General features: G+C 38.4%; 1 long non-coding RNA gene across 1 annotated transcript; it reads right to left on the reverse strand.

The window, feature by feature from the left end:
- Positions 1-219: 219 nt before the first annotated feature.
- On the reverse strand, positions 220-6,406 carry LOC149869592 (uncharacterized). The gene is made up of 3 exons (XR_016441134.1): positions 6,312-6,406; positions 1,117-1,253; positions 220-588 (listed from the first exon to the last, which is right to left on the reverse strand). It is a non-coding gene; the product is annotated as an uncharacterized LOC149869592 (long non-coding RNA).
- Between the last annotated feature and the right edge of the window lie 213 nt (positions 6,407-6,619).

Below are 6,619 nucleotides of genomic sequence, written 5' to 3' on the forward strand. Positions count from 1 at the left end.
ATGAGTCCCTCAATGGCTTGCCAAAACTCACTAAGAGGCCCTCCACCCAAAATAATTGCCCGCCCCTGCAATAAGGGCTGATAAAGTTCTTGTAGGTAAGAAAATGGGCATGGTGAATAGCGACCAGGTAATTTTATCTTAATATGTAGAATTGATGAGATAAACACTATTTCATCCAGTTCTGGTGTCTGTATTTTAAGAGATGATGAAAAATTGGAGAAAGTGCACAAAAGAGTCAGAACATAATTTGAGGGCTCAAAACTATGGCTGCTTTACAGTGAAATCATAAAGGATTTTGATCTAGTTGGTTTATCTCAAAGAATACCAAGTGATGATGATGGTTTGGTTATGGGACATAAAAACTTCCAAGAGGAAAAAATACTAGGTGTTAGATATATCTTGAATGAGGCAGAGAAGACTTGACAAAAACCAATGGCTGGAAGTTAAATCCAGGCAAATTCAAATAAAAAATAAAACATGGCTTTTAATTGCAAGGATTATTAACCATCAGGACAAAGTAGCAGTGGATTCTCCATCTCCTGAAGTCTTCAAATCAAGACCGGATGTCTTTCTGGAAGATATACTTTACTGAAATGCAAATACAATAAAATACTAAATGGGTGAAATTCTATGACCTGTTTATATAGGAAATCAGACTAAATGATCTAATGGTTCCTTCTGGCCTTAAGAAAGCTCAACTCCTACTGACATTCAGATAGCATCTATAATCCTTACTATTTATGAGCACTTTTCATACACAGACTTTGTCTCTTCTTATTTCTCAAGCAAGCATTTAACAGCAGTGTTCAAGGGTGGTCAAGTATTACTAAAGTTTTACAAATATATAATTTGCAGTAGGCTCCCCTTTCCCTAGCTGACATTACTGTTTATTATTTCTATGGCAGTAGCACCAAGAAACTCCCAAATGCAAGTAAAGGACCCATTGAATTGAAGCAGTGTTATACTATCCACATACTACATTTAAAATTTCTTACCAGCTTTGAAGCTGAAATAATAAAACATTGCCAGAAAATCAGCATTGCTATTTAGATTTTAAAATTCAAAACCCCTTCACAACTCTTATACACTTTTTCAAAAATAATAATAAAAAATCACCTCCTTTACAGTTCTCCTCAGCTGTTGCTCTCAAAGTGTTTTACAAAAGGTGCCAAATTTTGCCCACAAATACACACAGAACCTCCTTTTGAAGCCAACGGGAGATGAGTATATTCATCAGAAGGCAGCACTTGAGCCTGAATAAGTAGGAAAAGGAGTCAGTTAAATTGTTGACCTAAATAATATGAGGAAACAAACTGAAGAACAATCCAGCAACCCTAAGGCAAATATGCATATTTTCCAACAATAGTTCTTATTGGTGTGCAATATATAGGAACAGAGTAATTTATAAAGTCAAAAGATTAGAGTTACATGTTTCCTAGGACTGATCTTTCAATATGCCTTGATTTTCCTTGCTTCTACTGACAACATTTGACTCACATTCAGAAGCTTTCTGTCACCCAAGTTATGTCAGAAATATGCCAGATTTCTGACCGTTTAGCACTGTTTGTTCAGTTCTGCTGAGAAGACCAGAGAAAAATATTTATCTTTGCAATGAATATTGTAATGTGCCATGCAGAAGTCTGTCTGCTTTTCTATCCTTCACAGTCAAGATATCAATGATGGTATAATTGGGATGATGCCAAGTGTGACAGCTGTATCATGGGTAACTGTGGCTAGGAAGTTGAGGTGATAGTTCGTATCTCCATCACTGCACTTTAGACAAATATTTTGGGGGATGTTTTAGACTGGGATGATCCTGCTTTGAGCAGTAGTTGGGCTATTAGATGATTTCAGGCGGTCCCTTCCAGCCCTATTTTTCTATGACTGCAAGTAGGAGTAAGAAGTTTTAGCTTGTTAGTTCGATATGGGGTCGGATCATATACATTGTAGGATGGAAAAGCATAACATATGCCTCTTTTGTTTCTGAATGTTTTAGTTAAAGAGGGGAAGTCTGGCCTAAATCAGCAAATGGATCCTTGTAGATTAACTATCAGAGAATGATTTTTAGGCTTAATGAACATGGTCCTATGCAGTTTGAATGAGACACATTTTTAATAATATTCTGCACTTACATGTTACCTTCCAGCTGAACAACTTACAATGCCTCAACAACAATAACTACTTAAAAGCCTTGGAACATTGCTTCCAGAGTTTAGTTAATTAAAACTAATTAATAATGTTTTGAGAGTTTAAAGATTAACTCCCCTAAGATCCCTTGCTGAACCAGTAGCAAAGAGGAACAGAACGCAGGAGTCCAACCTCCCAGTTTCCTGTATCCATCTTTCCAAATTTTTCTCATCTAATCAATGCCCCTGAGAGAACAGGGACACAAAGAGACATCCTTCCTGGATTTCTTTTTCTGTTAGTTTGTACATTTAGAAAAATTGCATGCAATGCAATGAGGGTCCCAATCCTTCAAACACAGACATACATGTAAGTAATTTTATTTGTATATATGTGTCCCATTGAAGACAACAGGACTATGCACTTAAAGTTACTCATATGACAAAGAAGCTGCAAGATGAATTTCTAGAACAAATACATGAAAAATTGTTTTAGTATTTCCTATAGCTATCCCATGGGTGTGTTATTGTTCAAACTGGCTGAGAATATCTGGACAAACACTGTTGCTAGAAAGTGCCAGTTTATTGAAACCAAAGCTTTTTGTTGACATAAGTTTGGGAAAAGTTTTGTCAAGAGTTCTCAAGTCCAGGATGAAATTTTGGTCAGAAAGAGAGGTATATAATCCTGGTTCAAGCGCCTGCTCTAAATCAGACAGACTAGGGATTTAAATCCAGACCTCTTACATCCAGGGTAAAGACCTTAACCACAGGCCTATTGGCTTTTCTCAGAACTTGCTGTGATCTCTGAAAAGCCAAGCCTTAATCAACTACTGTTATTAATATTTAGCATCTTTAGCTCCTTCGATGAAGGCACTTCCTAAATTCTGATGATTCATTATTAATAAACTTGTTTATGAGATCTCTCAACTCATACAGTTTCCTGGGTCAGGGACATGTGGGTGGGGCTCTAGCATTTGTTTTGGAAAGTTAGTCACAAAATTGAAACGGTATATATTGCTCTACTAACTGTGAATCTGAAAACTTTTTTTTAAATAAAAAAGCAATTAAATTATAATTTAAAAATGTCTCTTGATCTGTTTGAGTTAGGTTCTCATTCCAACATTTGCACAGTGTTTGCCAGTAATTAGCAGCTACTAAGCTTTTGTTCTGTGCTCCTTTGCAAAATGAGGGTAAAGAATTTCAGCTCATGTAAGTGTGAGATGACGGAGATGAGATGTGAAACAGGCTCAAACACAGCAGATCCAAAAACAACAAGGCTCCCCCACCCACTATTTGGGGAACCAGCCATGCACAACGTATAATAACTGTAAACAGAACTGAGTGTTAATAACGTATCTGCAGGCTCTCTCTGCATTAAAGAGCTGTGTCTTGAGTGGTCCTAATAAAGATATTTTGAGTCAGATTCTGCTAACGTCATTCATGCTGGGGTAGTCTTAACTCTGTAAGTCAGCTGGATTCAGAGTTTTCTTGCAGATTAAAGTGCAATATATAGGGTAAAAAGACCAGTTTTGTTATGTGTTTTGTGACCACTGATCAGATACATTTCCCAGGTTATTCTCACTGAACTAAGGTAGGAAAGCTGAGACCCTGAGAGGTTATGTGACCAGCCATTCTCCTTTGTAGTGCTATTCAGGTGAACTATGAGGTGCACCTCTATCTTGCCACCTCCTTGTAATGCTATATTTACTTTTTACTTTAGAGGTACTGAGCAAAAGTTCCAGATTTTTGTAATACACTTGAATATATGTCCTCAACGATGCCTCCCTTACTGGTAGAGTTTTCTCATGTATGTTTTAGAGCTAAACTAATAGAACGGTTGAGTAATGCCAAACGTTTCTACTTTTCTCAAACTGCCTCTTTACTGGCAAACTCAATCTTGAGTTGCAAATGGTAATATATCCTAATTTAAAGCATGCCAAGAACTAATACTCAGGGCAGATTGTCACGCTTATGGGCATGATCAGTTTTCTTCTTCCTGCTGCTGCTGTATAAACCACTTTCTGGGTATCTGGGAATGAGTAAGTGATCTCATATTTTCCTGATAAAATAAGGAAATGCCAATTATTTACAATGCAATGTAGTCTGGACTCTTAAAAGCAACAGAACAGAAAACATTGCTTTGCAAATACACTCTCTCACCTGAATGTGGTTTTTTTTCAAGGCTTAGGAGAGTAAATAAGAATACAAATATGAACTCAATTAAAAAAGTTCCAAGTTATTTTAAAGTTTGCGTGGTGAAAAAAAAGGATGAAATCAAAGAATCATCAACAAGCCCACAGATATGCACACGGATACATAACTGTCCCTCCCACAAAACTATGGATTGCCTGTATGAAAAGGGATTCACAAAGGGCACTGACAGACATGGAAAAAAAAACCGTGCTTTACTAGAAGCAGCACGTTAGTTCAACCTGGCTCCACAGCGTCTATATAGACTGGGTGCTTCAGCAGGGCTTTTTGGCACTTTTATCTAATAGCTGATTGAATCAGCTATTAGATAAAAGCGCCATAAAAACCCCACTGAAGCACTTGATACATACAGACATTGGGGAGCCAGGTCCAACTAACGTGCTGTCTCTTCTGGGTGTGCACTGGGCTTGTGCATTGGGTGTGCTGAGTTTAAAGTAAGACAAGGTTCTTTGGGTGAATCTGATATCTTGTATTAGACCAACTAAATAGTTGGAGAAAAATATTTAAGCAAGCTTTCGGGTTCAAAAACCCTTCATCAGGCTAAGGAAGTTTCAGCAGTTGATGTGTGCTCATAAAGTAAAGCACTGGTTTTTTTTTACATATGTAAGCAGCCAAAAAGTCTAGGCACTATGTCTCTGACACTCTTGAGAATGGAAAGGAGACAGGCTCATTAGTGAAGAGGCCTTATAGATTGCCTCTCTGCCTCTCCCCACTCTTGGTCTGGCGTGGTCTACACCAGTGGTCTCCAAACGTTTTTGATCATGCACCCCATCAGTAAAAAATTTTTCAGCACGCACCCCCAATATATGTATATTTATATAAATAGAAATAGAAGTTCTAATATTTTCTTCCCGCACCCCAATGGATCATCTTGCACACCCCCTGGGGTGTGCGCACCCACTTTGGAGACCACTGGTCTACACTACCAAATATCTATACCCAACGCTCCCTTGGAGTGACAGATCCAGATCCAGATCTGCCAATAGAAGCACATCACATTTGTTGAGCAGAGAAAGGCCTTCCTCCCCATCCAGCAGCCAGAAGAAGGCATGTGTAGACAACATGCCTTGTAGGGGCTGTAGTGGTCCCTTCACTTGCTGGGGCCTTCCCAACACATTATGGTAGAGCAACTGCCACAGTGGAGGAGGTGGATGTGTCTGTGTTGTGCTGCTGGGTGGTAATGACTGCTGCCTGCTGACACGACTTCTACCAGAAACAAGACTTGCCTCTGTCTGAACAATGCTGGGAGCAACCGTGAGAGATTTAAAAAAAAAAAGGCTTCTATATGTAAAACTTCTCCGCTTAAAACATGCTAGAACACTTACAACCTCCCTGCCCCAATATAAACATACACTATTCTGGTTTGGCAAAGCAAAATAAGATATACAAAGTATTTTCAACAGGTATAACTACTCCTATAATAAGGTGGTTTTAACTATGGCTTAACTATGTCAGTGAAAAATAAAAGCACTTGATGACATAAATATGTTGATAAAATTCTTTACGCATACACCAGATTTAAGGGTGTACCTGATCCTCTGATGAGAGTATGAAGAATTGTTACTAATATTATAATGTGGAATCAAATCAAAGCTTTACCCAAAACATGAACTAAATCCGAGCTAAACCTCCTTTTGAGGCTCCCTCTGCCTGTTAGGCTTCTGTTTGTTTGTAAGGTTTATGTGCTTCCTGATTTTGACCAAAAGCAGGGCTACAAAAATAATTTAAGAAATGCCATCCCTGTGATGTTTCTGAGCCAGCAGGGATTAGGAATGACTAGAGATGTTATGGGAGAGCCTGTTCTCATGAGATTTCCATCCAGATATCTAGACCAAAGGGGTTTCTCACTCTGTGAACTTACAGAACACGTTTCAGCACTCTTTGATGTAATCTCTCTGCTTCCTGTAACACAAAGAAAAAGTTTTCTCTGCATTGTATCTAATGCAAATTACAGTAAATAGATCAACTTAAACTCACCTTTTAAGACTTGACCTTTCGGTTGAACTGCGAACACCTGAAGGGTAGACCATTTAGTCCTCAAAGCTGGGGTACTGCAGTTTGTTTGTTGGTCTAGGAAAAGATATGTCATTATCTAGGCCTTTAGGACAATGCAATAAGCACAAGAGGTTCAGTTTTCTTTTAACCCAACAAAAGCCAGGCTCTCCAGAGTTAAAGTTCAAACTTCATCCTGAGTGAACCATGTTTTCTTTATGCAATTACTGGGGTCTCAATCTGTGAGATGATCTCATGCACCACATTTGCAGCCCTTCTTAGACAATTGACTT

The sequence above is a fragment of the Crocodylus siamensis genome, chromosome 3 (genome assembly GCF_052110815.1).
Source record: "Crocodylus siamensis isolate JL-2025a chromosome 3, ASM5211081v1, whole genome shotgun sequence".
In the NCBI taxonomy this organism is placed as follows: domain Eukaryota; kingdom Metazoa; phylum Chordata; order Crocodylia; family Crocodylidae; genus Crocodylus; species Crocodylus siamensis.